Here is a 21,477-nt window from a genome sequence, read left to right as displayed (position 1 = left end):
CTGTGTTTGTTGGCATAGTCTTCAGTAACCTAAGACCACTTCTGTGCCACAGTGATATATCATAATACTACTGCAGAGGAGTGATCTAAAAGTTGGCTAAGGAAATAAACTCTAGAGATAATCTATTTAAGACTTCCTGCCTAAATTCCAGTGAAAAACAGGCATTCCCAGGGAAAACGGGCAGTGAAGAAACAGTGATTAGAATGCTAGGTCTGGAGTCAGGAAGACTCATTCCTGAGTTCAACTCTGGCCTCAGACTCTTGCTAGCTGTATGATCCTAGAATAGTCACTTAAACCTGTTTGCCTCAGTTTCCTCATCTGTAACATGAGCTGGAGAAGGAAATGGTAAATCACTCCAGTATCTTGGTCAAGAAATTCTCAAATGGAGTCACAAAGAGTGAGACACAATTGAAAACAACTGAATGACACAACAACAAAACTTACTACTTTCGTGTAGTAGGAGCTGGAGTCCAGGAAGGTACTGACAGGAACCAGATGTCCTGAAGATTCTCAGGATTCCGGGGGCAAAAGAGGAAGGATTTCTGGTTTCATTTGGATCTTCCAGGGCAGAAGAGGCACTGATATTTTCTATTAGCCCCTCTGATCTGGGAAAATCAGAACATTATATATTCAGATCTCCAGGATAACCCTCACAGCTCACCCAAGGTCTTAGGAAACAGAAGGCTCCCATGATGGATGTGAGTAACAAAATCCCTGTGTTCCTTTATCACTAACTCCATTGGGGCCTGTGAAAGTTGAGCCGAGGTTGCATTTTCAGATCACATGAGAGGTTTGGGATTATGAAACATTATCATCATTCTGTGGGCATTTGGACTTGGATGACTCCATAGAGCTAGCCAAGCAGATTCCCATGATGTCAGGTCCCTGGGCAGAGTTTCCAGGATGTCCAGTTGATGTTGCTTTCCCTATTCCATCAGAGAAAAAAAAATTTAATGCTATACAACTCATTATTTAATTTTAAAAAACCAATAAATTCCTTTCTGCCATTTAGAGTAGTCCAGCCCTCTTAACTTTGTTTTGATTATTCTTGGAAGCAAATATGAAATCAAATGCTTTAAATGGTACTCTTGATCATATCCCTCTGACTAACTTCTATATAATGAGCATTATTAGAAGGAAGGCTTGCCAGCTCTCCAAACCCAATTTATTGTTCAAAGCTCAGTGCAAGTCTCTTCTCTTTTCTCAAGATTTCCCAAACATTCCAACCCATCCTGAACTTTCTTATCTGAACTTCTTGTGCAATCAGTTTAGTGCTAATGGAATCTCAGAATCACAGAATGTGACAAACGGGACTTTAATATCCAACTATTCCAACCTATACCCAAAAGGAATCCTCATCACATATACTTCAAGATGATATTTCAAGACCTTTATGAATGGCAGCTAGGTGGAGTGGTGGATAGAGTACCCAGCTAGCAGTCAGGAAGATCTAAATTCAAATCTGGCCTTAGACCCTTACTAGCTAGCTGTGTGACTTCCACAGTTTCATCATCTGTAAAATAAGCTGGAGAAGGAAATAATAAATCATTTCAGTATCTTTGCCAAATAATCTCCAAAAGGTTTCATGAAGATTTGGACATAACTGAATAGAACAACAAATTGAATAACTGGCCATCTCTTAAGGCAGTCCATACCACTTTTAGGTAGTTTTAATTTTAGGAAGTTTTTTCCTGACATCAATTCTAAATTTATCCCTTTGTAATTTCCATTCATTGTACTTAATTCTACTCTCTGCAACCAAATAGAGCAAGGTCATTCCTTCTTCACTTAATGATCCTTAAAATACTTGAACACAAATAATATCTCCACCCAATCTTGTCTTCTCCAACCTAAGTATCCATTTTCCCTCAAATGCTCTTCATATGCTATGGACCAAAGTCTTTCACCATCTTAGTTACTCTTCTCTGAATGCTTTCCAACTTATCTCCAGCTTCCTAAACTGTGATGCTCACTACTGAACACAATAGTATAGATACATCTGATTAGCACAGAGTAAATTAAAACTATCCACTCCTTGGGAGCAGCTGGATGGTATAGCAGATAGAGCCCAGGCCTAAGGTCAGGAAGCCCTGAATTTGAATCCAGTCTCAGTCACTTACTAGCTATATGAGCCTGAGCAAGTCACTTGAACTTGTTTGCTTCAATGTATTCATCTATAAAAAGAATTGGAGAAAAAAATGGCAAACCACTGTAATATCTCTGCCAAGAAAACACAAATGCAGTCATTGAGTTGAACATGACTGATACAACTGATCAATAACCATAACAATCAACTCCTTGTCCAAAGAAGCTATGCTTCTCAGTAAACTCAATATTATATTAGTTCTCAAACTATTAGAAAAGACAGTAACCATAATGATAATTGGATTCAATCCTCACTCCCACTTCTCTGGTGGGAAAAACTTATTGCCTCTTGGGATACTCTTGACTTCCCATCTATACTCTAAATCCTACAAGGTTAGAAAACATCTTGTGCAAAATAGGGAGATGGCAAGAGAGCAGAGCAACAGACAGTCACATACAGACATAGAGAGACTGAGAGTTTATTAAATACTTACTATGTGCCAGGTACTGTTCTCAATACTGAGAATACAACTACAAATGGAAAAGTGCTTAGCACTGTGCCTGGTACAAGAAAAAGATATCAGCAGGCAAAAAGCTGATAAAAAGCCATTGCAGACATGGAAACTAGAAAAGATTAGAAACTTATGACTAGTCCAGTTTACTGATGCTTAGAGTAGAAATAATACATGGAATAAAGCCAGCTAGATAGGGCAGTAGATAGAGTACCAGGTCTGCAGTCAGGAAGATTCCTCTCTCTGAGATCAAATTTTACCTCACACAATTACTTGCTGTGTGATCCTGGACAAGTCATTTAACCCTGTTTGTCTCAGTTTCCTCATCTTTAATATGATCTGGAGAAGGAAATGGCAAAATATTCCAGTATTCATGCAAAGAAAACTCCAACTGGAGTCAAAATGTCAAACATGACTTTTTAAAATGACTGAATAACAAATACAGGATAAAGCTGGAAAAAGCTAGATCATGAGGGCTGACAGGTGAATCAGTGGATTGAGAGCCAGGGCTAGAGACAGGAAGCCCTGTATTCAAATTTGGCCTCAGACACTTCCCAGCTATATGATCTCGGGCAAATCACTTAACCCCCCCCAAAAAATACTGCTCCTCTGGCTTGGAACCAATATATAAATTAATTCTAAGATGGAAGGTAAAGGGTTTGTTGGTTTGTTTGTTCTTAACTAGATTGTAACTGGACCTTAATATCAAGCCTTTGAGTTTGTCTTTTATTTTATAATTAGTAGAAAGTCATTCTACTAATTATGTCATTCTCGGTCACCAAGAGACTACTACTAGTAGAAAGTCATCAATGTTTGGGTTTTTTTTTTTTTTTGAGTAGCCAAGTGACATTCTAAGACCCATATATTAGGAAGATTACTCTCAAAGCAGTGTGAAGGATGCATTAGAGTTGGGAGAATTAGACAAAGAGACCAGTTAGGAAACTCTTATAGCAGTCCAGGTAAGAGTAATGAGGGCTGAGTGATAATATTTTCAGTGGGATAAATTTAACAGCAGAATGTTGTCAAGGGAGAACTAACAGTATTTAGTAACTGATGGAAAGCTGAGGATGAGAGAAAGGGAAAACTAATGATGGACCGAAGATTTCTAATTTGGATAACTCAGAGCATGATGACATCTTCAATAGAAATATAGAAATTGGGAGGAGAGACAGGTTGGGCAAAGGGAGGGAAAAGTAAGTCTAGTCCATAACATGTTGAGGTTGAGGTGATGGCAGGATATCCTTATAATTATGTCTAGTAGTCCAAAACAATAGCAAAGCATCAAGGGTGAAGCTATAGATTTGGCAGTCATCCACATAGAAGTGATCATTGAAGCCATGGATGTGGATGAAGTTGCCAAAGAAAAGAGTATGGAGGAGTAGAGAAAAGCTTGAAAAGACAGAGCTATTGAGGACGGTGTTAAAATTATTTGTGGTTGGACTCTGAATGTTATTTGTATAGGTGTTCACCAGGGATTTAATTTCTAAATCCCAAAATGAATTACTAAAGTAGATGAAATTTATGGTAGTTTATTTACAATATTTACAATAGAAGGAAGATATTAAGGAATGAGAGAGAGAGAGAGAGAGAGAGAGAGAGAGAGAGAGAGAGAGAGAGAGAGAGAGAGAGAAACTCTGACTTCTGATATCAGTTAGAATTGCTAAGCCCCAGCCAGGGGAAGAAAATCTCAAGAAGATGGGCCTTTCCTGGAGGCTTCACACCTCCAGAAAGCCGGGGTCACTAAGTCAGATTTTCACTCACCAACAGAGACAGTCTTAAAGAAGTCAGGGTGTCTGCCTTCTGGTAGCTCCTCCGAGTCAGTACCCAAATCTCCGAACAAATGTCCATCTTCCCTTCAGCTTCGAGTGACTGATCCTTCACTCCAAGCCCCGGTGACTGACTGTTCTTCAGTCTTTGTTTCCTCTCTTTTAAGACCTTTTTCTCTTGTGTCATCTCCCTGAAATTTTCACATCTACCAATCACAGCAGACTCTTTTCTCCAGGATTGTCCATTCTTTAGTTCTCACCTTCTTTGGTTAGATTTTCTCCAGGACTGTCCATTCTTTAGTTCTCACCTTCTCTGGTTAGATTATATCTTTTTGGGTTACTTAACACCTCTTTTGGTAAGTTTACTTTTTTGTAGTTACTTAACACCTGTTTTATGGTTAATTCACCTTTTTTAGTTACTTGACACCTTTTTGTAGTTAAAATCTAACAATAGATTGTAGCTTTCAATTCTAGCTTCACTATAAAGGAAGAGCTAAGTACCTTCATTGTTACAATCAGGAGATAGCTAAATCCAATCTTCACAACAGCCAGGGCTCAAGCAATCCAGAGTCTACCACAGATCCTTGCAATATTTGTAGTTTTTTCTGGTTCTCAAATCCTAGATACCTAACCTAGGTATTCCTCACTATCTCTCCCCCACACTCTCCCTATATACAATTTGTTGTCAATTTTACCATTGAAACATCTCTCCAATACATCTTTTCTCTGCTCCGACGTTGACACCATTCTGGTGTAGTGTCATCATATAACTGGATTGTTGAATATGCTGTGGTTGGGTCTGTAGCCTCAAGTCCCTCCCCAGTCATTTCCACACATCCAATCACCAAAGGGACTAAAGCATATGCCTGACCATGTCATCTCCTCTGTGCAATAAACTGCAGTGGCTCCCAATTAACTCCAAGATCAAATACAAAATCCTATTTTGCATTTAAAGTCTTTCCTTCTTCTTCTTCCTACCTTGCCAATCTCCTTATACCTTATTCCTTGCATATCACTCTTAGATTTAGTGACATCTGACTCCTGGATGTTCCATAAACAGGACATTCAATCTCTCAGTTCCTGGCATTTTCTCTGGCTGTCTCCCATGCCTGAAACACTGTTTTCTCAGCTACCACCTACTGGTTTCCCTAGCTTCTTCTAAGTTCCAAATAAAATATTATCTTCTACAGAAGTTTTTCCCAACCCCTCTTAATTCTGGTGCCTACTCTCTGTTAATTATTTCTCACTTTTGAATATAAGTTGTTGCTATGTATTTGTTTACTTGTAGTCTTCCCCATTAGTTTTTGAGCTCCTTAAAGTCAAGGACTATCTTTTGCCCCTCATATCTATGGGGCTTAGCGCAGTGCCTGAAATATAGTACATGCTTAAAAAATGGTTACTAACAATTGATAGCAACTGACTGATTGATTAATGGTAAAGCTGATCTATGAGGCAGAAAGACAATAGCTCTAATGAAAGCACTGGTCTCTTTTCTTCTTCAAGGCTGCCTTTAGGAAGAAGATGAAATAGGGAAGAGCCAGGAGTGTCCAGGCTGGTATTGTCAAGGACATCTCTCTACAATTAGAGGGAGAAAGCATAAACATGGGGTTGGGGGGATAGCTACCACCACCCAAACCACCAAAACAATCATCTTAACCACCAAAACCACCATAATCATCACAAATACCTTAATCATCACCACCATAATTACAGTAACCACTTGCACAACCACAACAACCACCTTAACTGCAACAACCACTTTATTCATCATCACTATAACCATTGCAACTACCATGGCCACAACAACCACCTTAATTACAATTGCCTTAACCACATGGCCATCATTGCCACTACCACCTCCACTGCCATCATTACCACTCCAACAAAAACAACCTTCACTATACCCCCCAAAATCAATACAACAACCAACAGAACAACAATTACAACAAAACACTGACCCATAAAAATGTGAGAACAACATTTTTACATGACACATATTCATAACATTCTCTTTCAAACTGTAGAGAACCATCAGAAGAAATCAAAACCTTAAAGGAACACAATATGTATCATCTTCATTATACCATCTACTGTTGAAGTTATCCCAAGGATACTTTCAGTGAGTCTAAAGAAAAGGAAGTGGCACCTCAATATTTTATTCAATTACAAAGGGTAATATTTATTCATCTGTACAATAGTCCAGTAAGCATTAAACATAGAACTAGCAGGATATTAATAGGACCATTTCTCCCTAAATTCCAAAGAATATAAAATGAGAATTAGAATATAAGAGCCAAAATGCAAAGTCAACAAGCATTTAACTAAGTGCTTACCAGGTGCTCAGCACTATGTTAAGCATTCAGGATACAAATATAATCCAAAAGAAAGATAATTCCTCAATGTACAGAATCACTACAATATTGTACAGTGGTCGGCTATGAAAGACTTAGCTACTCTCAACAATACAATGATGCAGGACAATCCCGAAGGACTTCAGACAAAGAATGCTCTCCGTCTCCAGAGAAAGGACCATTGGAGTTAGAATGCAGAGCAAAGCATACTATTATTTGTGGTTTTATTTTGGGGTTTGGGGCTTTATATGAGTATTCTCTTACAACAATGACTGATGTGGAAGTATGTTTTGCATGATAATACATGTATAACTCAAATCAAATTGCTTACCATTTCTGAAAGGTAAGGAGGATGGGAAGGGAGCCAATTTGGATCTTATAATTTCAGAAAATGTATGTTGAAAATGCTATTACATATAATTGAGAAAATAAAATATATTTGAGTAGAAAAAAAGAAGATAGTTCCTGCCCTTGAGGTGCTTATATTTTAATGGAAAAAACAATTCATAAAAGGGAGCTAAAGGGAGAAGGGCTGGAAACATCTGAGGAGTCAGTAGGGTATCCCAGAAAAAAATAAAAGCAGAGCTTTAAAACACATTTATTCAATCTTTTCAGAAACCTCTTGATCCCATTTTGGGTTTTCTTTACATTTCCTTCTCCAGATCATTTTACAAATGAGGAAACTGAAGCAAACAGGGTTAAGTGACTTGCCCAGGGTCACACAGGCAGGAAGTGACTGTGGTCAGATTTGAACTCAGATTTTCCTGACTTCAAACCTAGTATGCTATCCACTACATTACCTTGCTGCCCCTTTATACTATCTATGCATATAGTGCATTAAAGTTTGAAAAGCATTTTACATATATTAACTAATTTGATCATAATACCAAAGACTATGAGAGAGGTACATTAAGTGTTGTTATTCCCATTTTATAGATGAGAAAACTGAAGCTCATAGAGGTTAAGCAAATTTCCTCATGGGTTATACAATCTAGGAAATGGCAGGAGCAGGAGGGATAAATCAGATAAATCCCTGAATGTAAAAAAGATTGTGAGTCTATGTTGTGAGTCTGTTTTATTAAATGTCATGGGCATAAAAACATGTTACCCAGTTCTTAGCACAGAAAATAAAGACAAGCTAGGTAGTGCAGTGGATAGAGTGCCAGACCTTAGGAAGACATGTTCCTACGTTCAAATCTGGCCTCACACACCGGATAAATCACTTATTCCTGTTTGCCTCAGTTTCCTCATCTGTAAGATGAGCTAAAAAATAAAGTTGTGGGACATATAGGTTTCTAGCACAGTGGACAGAGCACCAGATCTAGGATTGGGAGGATCTAAATTCAATCTGGTCTGATAGTAAGGTAGAAGCTAAGAGAGGAAGAAAAAGGAGGAGGAGGAGGAGGAGGAGGAGGAGGAGATTAATTTATTATTCAGTAACACTACTGTGATAGATGCTATATGCCAAGATATCTCCCTAACAGAGGCTCTTAACATTTTGTGTATGTCATGAAGCCTTTTGGCAGATTGGTGAAAGGTAGAGTGTCCTTCCCAGAATAATATTTTTAAATACACAAAATGGATGGGATTATAAAGGAAACCAATAAATTGAAATATAGCTATCAAAAGAATTTTAAAAGATCATAGAACCCCTGCACACAATATGTGGAACAAAATTACAAAATGGAGATGCTAAAAAGATGGGTTAGCAACAAACATTCTAGTTCCCTGCCAGGTTCACCTCAAATTATATTAGTAACATCCCATTGTCTCTTTTGACTCTCATGAAACCGAGAAGAAAAAGTCTACATAAAGTTAATCCAAGTAATTTCCAAAATAATTTAAATTCTAGCTATTACATTTATTTTACAATTAATTTATGATATATTAATAATTTCAATAATTTAAAGAGAAAAATATTACCCTGGGTTTTTTTTTAAGAATTTAACTGTTTCAATGACAAAATAACCCAGTCATCAATTTTGTGCTGAAAACTTAACAAGATTGAAAACTAATGGCAAAGACAGTCCAGTTGAGAACATTGTATAACCTGGCATAGATACCAAGAAAGTGAACTATTATAGTAGGTCTCTTTTAATGTGTATGAGTAAGTGTGACCATAAGTGGTTTTTTTTTCCTTGTAAATATGATTAACCCTTAAGTAAAAAGAGGACACTATCACCTTTCCACCACCCAAATAAAATTGAAGAAAGGAAAGAAATGACAACAAATATCCACTATCTGAAGTGTTCTCTTTTTTATCTCTCCTTTTTCTTTCCCATTTCTCATACCCAGGAATGCCTGTAATGACAATGATATAAAATGGAACTTCCCTCAAATACTCTAATGTTATTCATGTCTTATTTGTGTTTCTCTTTCCATGGACTAAACCCCAGAAATGATTTTTATTTCTCTATCTTATCTCAGAGAAGAACTGTGGTGTTTTTCAGTCATTTTATGTATGTTCAACCCCCATTTAGAGTTTTCTTGGCAAAGATACTGAAATGTTTTGCCATTTTTTTCTCCACTTTATTTTACAGATGAAGAAACTGAGTTAAACATGTTTAAGTGACATTCCCATGGTCACACAGTTTGTAAATGTCTGAGGCCAGATTTGAACTCAAGAAGGTGAGTTTTCATGATCCCAAACCCACCACCCTATCCATTGTACCACCTAGTTGCCCAGAATTGTGGTAGTGTACAATTTATTATCAGAAATTAGGACCTTTATGTCAAAAGCTCTCAGGTTGAGCTAATCCGTATTTTGTTGAAAAGTTTGTTGGAGCATCTTTCCACTAGAATTTCTCCATTTTGATCATGGTATATTTTATTTTAATTTGGTAAATTTGCACTCCTATTTCTAAAGACAGACCTATGAAAATGTAAATTGTTGACTATAGTCTGCCAAGACATACTCTCACCAAAGCTAAATGACTCTGAATTTATGAGGCTCTTGGAATATGTGTAAACTAAGTATGTGACCATGTGTTTTTCCTCTGAACAGTTCAAGCAATATCATGCCTAGATGCACTGATACTATATTTGTGTATGTGACCTGAAAAAGCAATTTTAGATGTTATGATGTGGAATGCTAAAGCTGTAACTTTCAAATTGGGAAGTAAGCAGTCTTAAGATATATATCAGATACCAATCAGTTTGGGTCTATGTGCTCCAAAATAAATGTAAAAAGGAATGAAAAAGACGGTCCTAATATTTGAAAATATAATTCCAATAATAACTACTGGACTAGGAGAATTTAGCGCCTTGGAATTATTTTTTAAACTCTTTTTGAATTTAGAATCAATCTACCAGGGGAAAAACATAGAAACTAGAAATGTCAGTCTCAGCTTTTAAAAGATAGCAGTTTGAAGGCAGCTAGATGACTTAGTGGATAGAGTCAGGCCTGAAAATGGGAGGTCCTCGGTTCAAATCCAGCCTCAGATACTCCCTACCTGTGTGACCCTGGCAAGTCCCTTAACCCCAATTGCCTACCCCTTGCCGATCTTTTGCCTTGGGACCAGAACTTAGAATCAGTTCTAAGACTTAAAAAAAAAGGACTTAAAAAATAAAAAGATAATGTTTACAGCCTTGAAACAAAAAATACTTCTTTTTGTTAGTGAAAAGAACGTCAACATGAGCTCAGAAAAGACCTAAGTTTAGAACCTTGTTCTGGTGTTTGTCAGTCATTTCAGCCACACCATAAATTATCACAGCAACATTAATTATTAAATACCTACTGTGTATTTGGATAATTACTACAGATACAGAGACAAAAACAAAAGAATCCCTTCTCCTCTAAGAGTTTGTATTCTATCTGTCAGTCAGTCAATCAACAAGCATTTATTAAGGGTTACTGTGTGCCAGTTACTATGCTAAGCACTGGGAATATAAATAAAAGCAGAAAGACAAACCCTGACCCCAAGGAATTTATATTCCATCAGAAAAAGATAACTCATAGAAGGGAGGTAAAAGGGGAATAGTTGTCACAAAGGTACCAAGCTTTGGGGCATGGTAAAGTCCAGAGTGCAGCCTGGAAATCAATGAAGATATCCCTGGTCTTAAGTGGAGGTTTTGAAAGGAGCCATCCAATGAGAGGGAGACAAAGAGGATGCTTTCATTGTGTAAACTCCAGGACAGGAGTGAGTTTCCAGGATTGTAAAGATGAGATTGCAACACAAAAGAGATTTTCAAGAAAAAGCAAGAGAATTGGAATTTGGTGAACTGCCAATCAACCAGATGGAGACAAGATTCCAATAGAATCTTAGATGGGCCAGTTGGGAAGCCCAGCAGTTTGAACTCTACTCCTTCTCTTTTCCTCTGACTGTGGGAAGGAAGCAGGAAAACCAATTCCTCTCTTGGTCAATGATTATTTATCTGACTGAGTACTAAGAAGATTTGGAGCTTAGTTCTGAAGAATATCTGTCAATTTTTGCTGTCAATATCTCCCCATAGAGAAAATAACCTTATTTCCTGAATTGAACACATTGTGAAAATCTTCAATCAACAGAAAATCATAGGAAGTTAGGGAAACCTATTTTCCTCTTTCCCTCCTCCCCCTCTTTACCTCCTCTACCTTAAAGAATAAAATATTCTTAGTTAAAAGGATCTAAATTGTGGGAATAGTTACTGGGGAAACCCTTCAAGTTTACCATTCCTGAGAATAGCACTTGGATCATTTGGGAAGGGGACAGGAAGTGGTGTGGGGGGAAGGAGTATAAGACCCAGCCTTCCCTCTAGTTGGTTTCCTGGTGTCCCTGTCCTATTACCATAAATCTCCTAATATTAACATCTATTATAGGATGAAGAAGTCTCTGGGACATGGTAGAGAAAGAATAGAGTACACCCTGGAGAGGAATTAAGCAAAAAATGTAGAGTTAAATAAGTATCTATAAAATATGTGCCAAGTGTAACACGACCATGATGGCCCTTACTGCCTAAAGCACAGTTATGTTACACCCCATCCTTTCTCTCAGGGTTTTCTGGTACCTCTTGATAGGAGCACCTAGGCTCTCTGCCAATGGCTCCTGCACCTGTTGATGGTGTTCTCCACAAATGGAGGGGAGGGCAGGGTTTAATTTATCCAATAATAGATTAGATTTTAAAAAGGAACATTTACTTCAAAGGAATAATAACAAATACTTCCCCAATACATTGGACATAATCTCTGCCCTCCCCTTGCATCACTTCATACTATGGAGAGGGTGAGAGAATTGAGTTCACAATTTAGCTAGTTCCTATGGAAAATGGTGCCAAATTCCAGATCCAAATGCTTCCTTGGGTTCAAGTCCCAGACACTCTGGTTTCTCTGGAATTCCCTGCTTGACTAATTCGCTATAAAATTCTGGAATCCTGCTTCCAAAGCCTCCATTGCTTGAGCTCCTAGTCCAGTGGAAATTACTACCTGCACCTAAAAACTGTGAAGGAAAAATGAAACAGAATAGAGAGGCTCCCTCAGAAGAGAGGGAAGAAAGGTCTCCAGTTTTTACTCTTATTGGTTCCATTTGTATTACATGCTTTGGGTAAACTGTAATCTCTGCTCTCTGAATATAGTAGGGAAGAAAGTGAGACTAGCGCGGTGTGGTGGTATTAAAAATGAGGTCTATTTCAGCTTCACAGACAATCAAAAAAGGTCATTCAGGTATTTAGAATTTCCCAGAGAGCTGTGTGTCCATTTTAGATGACCTGGGTATGCACAAAGATTCCATTGCCCAAGTAAACAAAAAGTAATTAACATTGAGAAGGTACTAGCCACTGAGGACATCAAGAAAGACCTCATATGGGAGATCAAATCAGAGCTGAGCTTTGAAGGATAGTTGGAAATCTCAGATATGGAAGGAAGGAGAAAAAACAATGTCAATTCAAGAATGATGCCCATTCAAAGCATCAAGAGAACTTAGGCAGAGTCACAGAGATGCGAGATAGAAGATCATGGCTGAGGTGCAAACAGGTCACTGTCAATGGTTTGCAACATTCAAAAAAGTGAGCCATATGTAATAAATCTGAAAAGATATGTTGGAGTCAGATTGTGAAGGACTTGAAGTGCCAAACAGAGGAATTTGTGTTTAATCCTAAAGAAAGAAAGGACACATTGGAATATTGATCATGATAGTGACGTAGAGCTTTAAGAATATCCTAGGAATAGCTGTGACATGTGTGGAACTACAAAGGGGAGAAACTAAAGGAAGAGGAACAAATTGGGAAACTAACACAAAATTGCAGAGCAAAGACAATGAGACTGAACTAAGAAGAGGATTCAAAGAACTGTTTTGGAGGTAGAATTCATAACTTGATTCCTGACTTGATATGTGGAGTAAGAGAAAGTAAAGGGTTAAAGATATCCCTTTTGAGGTTATAAACATGGGGGACCACAAGGATTTATAATAGTCAGGTTTGGGGAAGTTGGGGACGGAGAGAATAGAAAGATAGAGGAAGGAAAGAAAGAAGAAGGAAGAGGGAGGAAAGACAATGAACTGGTTAAGTCTGAGATGCATACAGAATACAGTTGTCCAAATGTCCAAAAAGCAGTTGGTGATACAAGTCTAGAAGTCAGAAGCAGACTATATATAACTGGATGTATAGACCTGGGAGCTATATAGAGAGATGATGACTGAACCCCTGGGAGTTAATGAGATCACAATGAGAGAGCATGTAGAGGGAGAAGTGCCCAGAAGAGAACTCTGAGGAACATCAACAAATAAGGTACAAGACATAGATGATGAGCCAGGGAAGGAGACTGCAGACAGTGAAGTAGAAAGATAACTGGATAGATAGTATCATGAAAAGTGAGACTCTAGGAGGAGAAGGTGGTCAATAATGTCAAATGTTGCAGAGAGGCCAAACAAAAAGCATGAGAACTGGGGGAGGGGTGCATTGGCAATTTAGATATTAACAAATGGGGGCAGCTAGATGACTGCCCAATAGACTGAGTCATGCCCAGAGACGGGAGGCCCTGGGTTCAAATGTGACCCCAGACACTTCCTAGGTGTGGGACTCCGGGCAAATTACCTAATCCCAATTGCTTATCCCCTTACTGTCTTTTTTGCCTTGGAATCAATACACAGTATTGATTCTAAAATGGAAGATGTGTTTAAAAAAAGATTAACAAATATGGAGAGAGGAGTTTTTAGTTGAGTGATGAGGTCAGAAGCCAGAGTTCAGATAAGTTAGAGGAAAGGAAGAGGGGACAAAAAGGAGAGATAATTTTATCTAGGATTGACTATAAAAGACAGAAAAAATATAGGACAGAAGTTTGAAAAGATGGTAAGGGCAAGTAAGGGTTTTTTGTTTGTTTGTTTGTTTTTATTTTTAAGGATGGAGGAGAGCTGGGTATGTTTGTACACAGTAGGGAAAGAGCCAGTAGGCATGGAGAACTTAAAGATTAGAGAAGATGTGTGATTGTACTGGGCACTCTGCTAGCAAAGGTGGGAGAGGATTAGATCAAAGACGCGAGAGTGGTAAGTTTCAGCAAGCCTTTATACAATCCTATCTTTACAGACTGGAATAAAGTGGGACAAAATGGAAGACATTTTGAAAGGTAAAGAAGAGCAGAAGGAGCTCTATTTTCTCAGAAAACATTAAGCAAGATACTCTTCTAAGAGAATTGTGAAGAAGTAGTGATATGGATGGCTGAGGGTAAAAGAGAGGTAGGGCAGAATAAAGTAGTGGACAATGTGTTAGAATTGAAGTCAGGAAGATGTAGGTTCAAATCCAGCCTTGGACACTTACTAAATTTGTCCTTGGCAATCCACTTTACCTCTCTTCCTCAATTTGCTTGTGTGTAAAATAAAGGGTTTAGATTCAGTTGCTTTTAAGGTCCCTTCTAGCTCTAAACCTAAATCTAAATCTGTGTGACCTAAGCTTTAGAACAGGTGCCATAGAGAGGACAAGAGAGTCAACTGGTGAAAAGTAAAAAGATCATCATGAGGGAATGTGGGATTCATTTAGATTAAATAACATAAATTTGTAGTAGACTTAGTCAGCACAGGTTATCTGACTTCTTCCAGCAGCAATCAATAGCACATGAAAACAACTGTAGGAGGTGGTGATGGGGATGGGGGTGCCTAATCCATAGCTAAATTTTGTCTAGGCATGAGAGGTCATAAGTCAAGGTCCAAAGGAGTCAAAAGTAAAGGTGGCATAATCTTGAACTTGAACTCAAGGTTCTCAGAACCCTCACCTGGAGCTTGAGATGCCCTCCTCAAAATGTTATTCTAATGGGATTCAGCTAAGTGACTCAGTGGGTAGAGAGCCAGGCCTAGAGATGGGAGGACCTGGGTTCAAATGTGACCTCACACACTTCCTAGTTGAGTGACCCTGGGTAAGTCATTTAACCCCCATTGCCAACCTTTACCCCTCTTCTGCCTTGGAACTAATAAAAGTAATGATTCTGAGGCAGAAGATAAAGAGGTACTTTTTAATGTTATAATAAGGTTTGAATGAGATGATAAATTCAAAGTCTGGCTCAAGTGAGGCATTTTGTATTTTCTCTCATTTAAAAAGCTATTTTGGGGACAGCTGGGTAGCTTAGTGGATTGAGAGCCAGGCCTAGAGATGGGAGGTCCTAGGTTCAAACCTGGCCTCCAGAGAAAGAGAATCAATCTCCTCTATGGTCTCATTTTTATATCCTCCTTCTCCACTTCACATCCCTTCCCTCTGCACTGGTCTATCATATCTCAAGAACCAATCAAAGTAACTCCTAGTTCCAGGTTGCTAATAGGCTGGCTCAGATGAGCAGAAAGTTCCCTGGGAGGAAGGGGTTCCCTTTGCACAATTTCCACCATGCTGACCCATCCCTCCCTAGGTCCCTCCTAGAGAACTGGAAGCATAGAAGCATCTTTTTTTTTTTTAACACTTAATCTCACAGAAGCTGTAATTTTTGTATTCTATTTGGGATAAATACATTTGTGGGAGACAGGGCATGTTCTATTTCTCTTTGGCAAAAGATCATCTATATTTTTTATTTATGCTTCTTTTTTGAGTTTCAAATCCTCTCTCTCTCTCCAATACTTTCCCAGTCTATTAAGAATGCAGGTAATATGATACTCATTCTACATGTGAAGTCATGCAAATCATTTTTCTATATTAACCATGTCACAAAAAAACAAAAACAAAAAAATGTAAGAAGAACAAGGTGGAAAAAATAAACTTCAATATGCACTTGGAGTGTCATCAATTTTTTCTCTGAAGATAGAAAGCATTTTCCATCATGAGGCCTCTGGAATTGTCTTGGATCATTGTCTTGCTCTGAGTAGCTAAGATTTTCAGGGTTGATCATTGTTACAATATTGTTACTGTGTACAGTGTTCTCCTGGTCCTCTTCACTTCACTTTGCATTGGTTTCATTATCTCATATTTAAAGTGTGAACCCCAGTGTGTCAAGAATTAATTGGTTTGGCTCTACTATAAAGCAGTGGTCATCAAAACAATATGGTACTGGCTAAGAGACAGAAAAGAGGATCAGTGGAATAGACTTGGGGTAAGAGACCTTGGCAAGACAGTCTATGATAAACCCAAAGATCCCAGCTTTTGGGACAAAAATCCACTACTTGACCAAAACTGCTGGGAAAATTGGAAAACAGTATGGGAGAGATTAGGTTTAGATCAACATCTCACACCCTACACCAAGATAAATTCAGAATAGGTGAATGACTTGAATATAAAGAAGGAAACTATAAGTAAATTAGGTGAACACAGAATAGTATACTTGTCAGATCTTTGGGAAAGGAAAGATTTTAAGACCAAGTAAGAGTTAGAAAAAAAATACAAAATGTTAAATAAATAATTTTGATTACATTAAATTTAAAAGGGTTTATACAAACAAAACCAATGCAACCAAAATTAGAAGGGAAGCAACAAATTGGGAAAAATCTTCATAACAAAAAACTCTGACAAAGGTCTAATTACTCAAATATATAAGAAACTAAATTAATTGTACAAAAAATCGAGCCATTCCCCAATTGATAAATGGGGAAGGGACATGAATAGGCAATTTTCAGATGAAGAAATCAAAACTATCAATAAACACATGGAAAATGTTCTAAATCTCTTATAATTAGAGAAATGCAAATCAAAACAACTCTGAGGTACCATCTAGCAGCACCTAGTAGATTGGCTAACATGACAGCAAAGGAAAGTAATAAATGTTGGAGGGGATGAAGCAAAATTGGGACATTAATGCATTGCTGGTACAGTTGTGAATTGATCCAGTCTTTCTGGATGTCAAATTGGAACTATGCCCAAAGGGCTTTAAAAGAATGCCTGCCCTTTGATCTAGTCATACCACTGCTGGGTTTATACCACAAGGAGATCACAGGGAAAAATACTTGTACAAAAATATTTATAGCCATGCTCTTTGTAGTGGCAAAAAATTGGAAAATGAAGGGATGCCCTTCAATTGGGGAATGGCTGAACAAATTGTGCTATATGTTGGTGATGGAATATAATTGCGCTCAAAGCAATAATGAACTGGAGGAATTCCATGGGAACTGGAACAACCTTCAGGAAGTGATACAAGGGTTTAAAAAAAGACAAAAAGCAGAAATACACACACACACACACATACACACACATATACATATATAAATGGAAATTCAGTGGTCCTTTAAACATGATCATTAAAAAATTGATTTTTGAGTTATAAAATTTCACCTTAGTTGTGATAAAAAGAATATTTGGGATTTAAATTTACAAATCAGGTCATGACCTTGTTGATTTAAATGTTTATTTCTATCCTGGCAATCTAAAAAAATCTGATTCATCTGATCTCTTGCCTCAGATAGAAGGATAATAATTCTATGTGTTAGAAATAATAATTTTATGTATTATGTATAATATTATGTATTATGAATAATAATTCTATGTATTAGAAATTGATCTGATCGTGAATTTATTCTGATCTCCTTAAAACTTGTTTGGAAGAATACATATATAGGGTCACTCTTGAGAACAACAAAATAAGAATAAAGAATAACTGTGAAATGATGAAATTTAAATAACCTAGGAGCCATTGGGATATAATCAAAATATGAACTAAGGAGGTTCTATGGTATTTGGAGGAAATTGGGGAAGCTGAGGCTGTGAGACCCTTGAACTCTGGTATTCTGTGCTTCAGTGGGCTAAGCCAATCAGATGCACACTTAGTCTGGCAAAAGTAAGTCTGAAGGAAAAGGACCACCAGATTGTCCAAAGAGGGATGAACCAGACCAGTGGAAATGGAGCAGAACAGCAATAGGATTAGGCAATGAATGACAAGTATACCACCTCATAAGCAGAGGTTGATCCAGTCTCCAGTAAAAAGTATTAACCAGTCAATAAAAATTTATCAGGCATCTACTATGTGCCAGGTGATGGGCTAAGTACAGGGGATACAAAAATGGGCAAAAAATAGTCCCCGTCAGAAAGGAACTCATAATCTAATAGAGGTGCCAAGGTACAGACATCCATGTACAAATGAGCCATGGACAGGATAAATAGAAATACTCAAGAGAGGGAGCACACTAGAATTAAGGAGGGATTCAGACAGGCTTCTTGCTGAGACCTGAATGAAGACAAGATGTACAGGTAAGGAAAGAAAACATTCTAGACACCTACATTAATACTGAACTATGAAAAGCCAGTTGTACCCACATTTATTTATTCACAAGTGGCCAGCATTGCAAGATTTTCATTTGCTGTCATCAAACCCATAGGGAAGGAAAACCCATAGATACTAAGGATGGAGGGAATGGAGACTCTGATAGCTGAGGGCTACATTAAGCCCCAAGGCAGCCAATGATCACAAGTGACAACACAAGATTTTCCATACTGAAGGTGTTTATGAACTCAATGGAAAACGCAGAACCTTACATCTACTTTCCATCTTCCAAAGATAAGACAGAATACCAACTGTCTGCTTTACTCCAGCTCTAAAGATAGAAAAGAATTTCCATTATTTAGAACAGCCTAAGATGATAGGTCTTGGGGAACTTAACAACTTGTTAGTCATTAGTGGTAATATATTTATTTATGCAATACATATATACGCAATACATACATACGCAATACACACACACACAGACATATATATATACATATATATATATATATATATATACTTACACAATACATAAATACCAAATCACCTTCCAAAGCCCTAGTAGGGCTATAACTTCTCTTTGTTGTTACAACTCTTTCCTTCTTCTAAAACTCCCAATGGGGGAGGGAATAGATCATGAACCCAATACAATATGTAGTGAATGTTATATAAATATTGGTTTTGTTGCAGCTTCTTGAGACATGTTTTCAGGGCACAGCAAAGACCCAGAAGACTTTTGACCTCATGTGCCAGAGTTCTAGATCTTCATTCAGGATTTATGTATTTGTCCATCCAGCATGACAGAAGTAAATAGAATATCATGATGGGTGTTAGGATGTATAGTACGACACAATGAAGATGCCTAGGCTGACATCAATTTTAATCTTTCCTTGGTGCCTTACAGAAGCATGGCTTCTATATTCTTAATACTCATTTTCAGTGATATGTTGGTAAATGTTTAACAACTAGCTCTCCAAAAATTTGCAATACACCTTTTAGTTAATCTTCATTATTAATATTTTCCTCCATCATTTTCTTAAATCTAGCCAACAATAAGACAATACACCAAACTCTGATGTTTAGCATTTGCCAATTTCAGGGGTACAGATGCTCGCACTGGAAATTTAATGACCAGCTTTAGAGTTCAAAGAATCTTGCTCAAGCACACCCTTGCCTATTTCCCTTATCTACTTCCAATATATCTTTCTAAGCTCCCCCAATTAGGCTTAAATCTTATCAAAAACTGCCTGTACTATGAACTAAAATGTGACAGGATGAATTTTGTGATTTGACTCCCAGAAAATTGCAACTCACAGTATGATCAGCTCATGAGTTTCTTCATCACTTTATTTTATTAAAAATCCATTATGTTATTTTTTGCTTTGTGTTTATTATTTTTCATCACCAACATTTGGGATGGAATGTGTTATAAAAAGGACACGATGTGTCAGATAGATAGACCTGGAAAAAATTTTTTAAAGACTTGATATCAGGGGCAGCTGGGTAGCTCAGTGTGTTGAGAGCCAGGCCTAGAGATGGGATGTTCTAGGTTCAAAAATCGCTTCCTAGCTGTGTGACCCTGAGCAAGTCACTTAACTGCCATTGTCTAGCCCTTACCACGCTTATGCTTTGAAACCAATATATAGTACTGATTCTAAGACATAAGGTAAGGGTTTATTTTTAAAGATTTTTTTAAAGACTTTAGTATCAAGAGGCAACTAACTAGATGGCCCAGGGAATAGAGAGCCATGTCTAGAGATGGGAAGTCCTAGGTTCAAATCTGACCTCAGATACTTCCTAGCTGTGTGACCCTGGTTAAGTCACTTAACCCCCATTGTCTAGCCCTTGCTAGACTTCTGCCCTGGAGATGATACTCAATATTGATTTTAAGATAGAAGGCAAGGGTTTATTTAAAAAAATAAAAGACTTTATATCAGCTTGATAATTAGAAAAGATGGACACAGTCTAAATGATCATCATAATTATGTAATTATTATAAGCCAATTGCAGCACCTGTTGATAGTGTCAACTTGAAAGTGACTAGAACTTGCATTAATTATAGATAGTGTGAGATTGAACATCTTTTAGGTTTTTAATATGTCTTGCTTATTGCCTCATTTTGATATAAGGTAAAGATACTTATTTTGACAAATCAGCAACCCATCATGCAAAAGGAATGGGTTTAGCAAATTGGTATATAGATATACGCACATGCATATACATATATACACATATATATATAATGTAATCTTTATATAAAAGGTATGGGTTTCAAATGTTTTTTTAATTTACACTGAAAATCCCTTAATGAAAGGATATAGAAACCTATGAACTATGATGCTATGATAATATATATATATGATATATAGTTCTATTATATTAACATATATTTCTTAGAATGATCTAATTATATTAATATTCTATTAATAGGTAAGGAAACTTATTAAACACTTTCTCCTTACATAATGGATTACTGATTTGTGTGTGTGTGTATGTATTAAACCATTTTCAGATACTAAGTCAGATTTCAAGGAGGGGGACAGTCTTAGGGAGGCAGTGACAGTACTGCTCTGACTTACTCCCCATTGTTCTACTTCTTCCATTTGAACAGTTAGATTGAAGGCCAACAATTATTATCTTTAAATAGGGCAAAGTTTCGATGTCTGAATCAGCTGTTCCAAAAAATCTGGCTTTTACTAAGGATCAAACAGACCTAGAGGAAACTAGCCCCTGGATACCCATAAAAAGTCAGTCTGTAATTTTCAGGCCAATACCTGACAGAAAAGATTCAATGTTATTACAGCATCCCCTTCTCTTGGTCATTCCTCCTACTGTTTCAAGAGATGGCCCTCTTTTCAGCCACTTCAAATACCTTATGATGAATCCTAGTGTTACTATTTATTCTTGAATCCACAGTGATGGGAAAATGTCTCTATGGGGGGAAATGGGGGAAGAAGGATGTTGGAGACAGGAAAGGGGTAACTTTTCTAGTAGGGACCAATCATTTCCAAATTGTTCTCTATGGTTTATGCATTCAAGTGTTCTTTGAGCTACCTACCATGGGGTAGAGGGGAAAAGGGCAAAAACAACAGCAACAAGTTTTGGTTTAGAAACCGTCTCAAAGGACCCTTGAAGCTATTTCTTAATTATTCTACTCTTCCAGAGCACCATGGAATGACTGAATTAATTCT

Source organism: Monodelphis domestica, chromosome 2, assembly GCF_027887165.1.
Source record: "Monodelphis domestica isolate mMonDom1 chromosome 2, mMonDom1.pri, whole genome shotgun sequence".
In the NCBI taxonomy this organism is placed as follows: domain Eukaryota; kingdom Metazoa; phylum Chordata; class Mammalia; order Didelphimorphia; family Didelphidae; genus Monodelphis; species Monodelphis domestica.
This window is presented reverse-complemented; position numbering follows the sequence as displayed.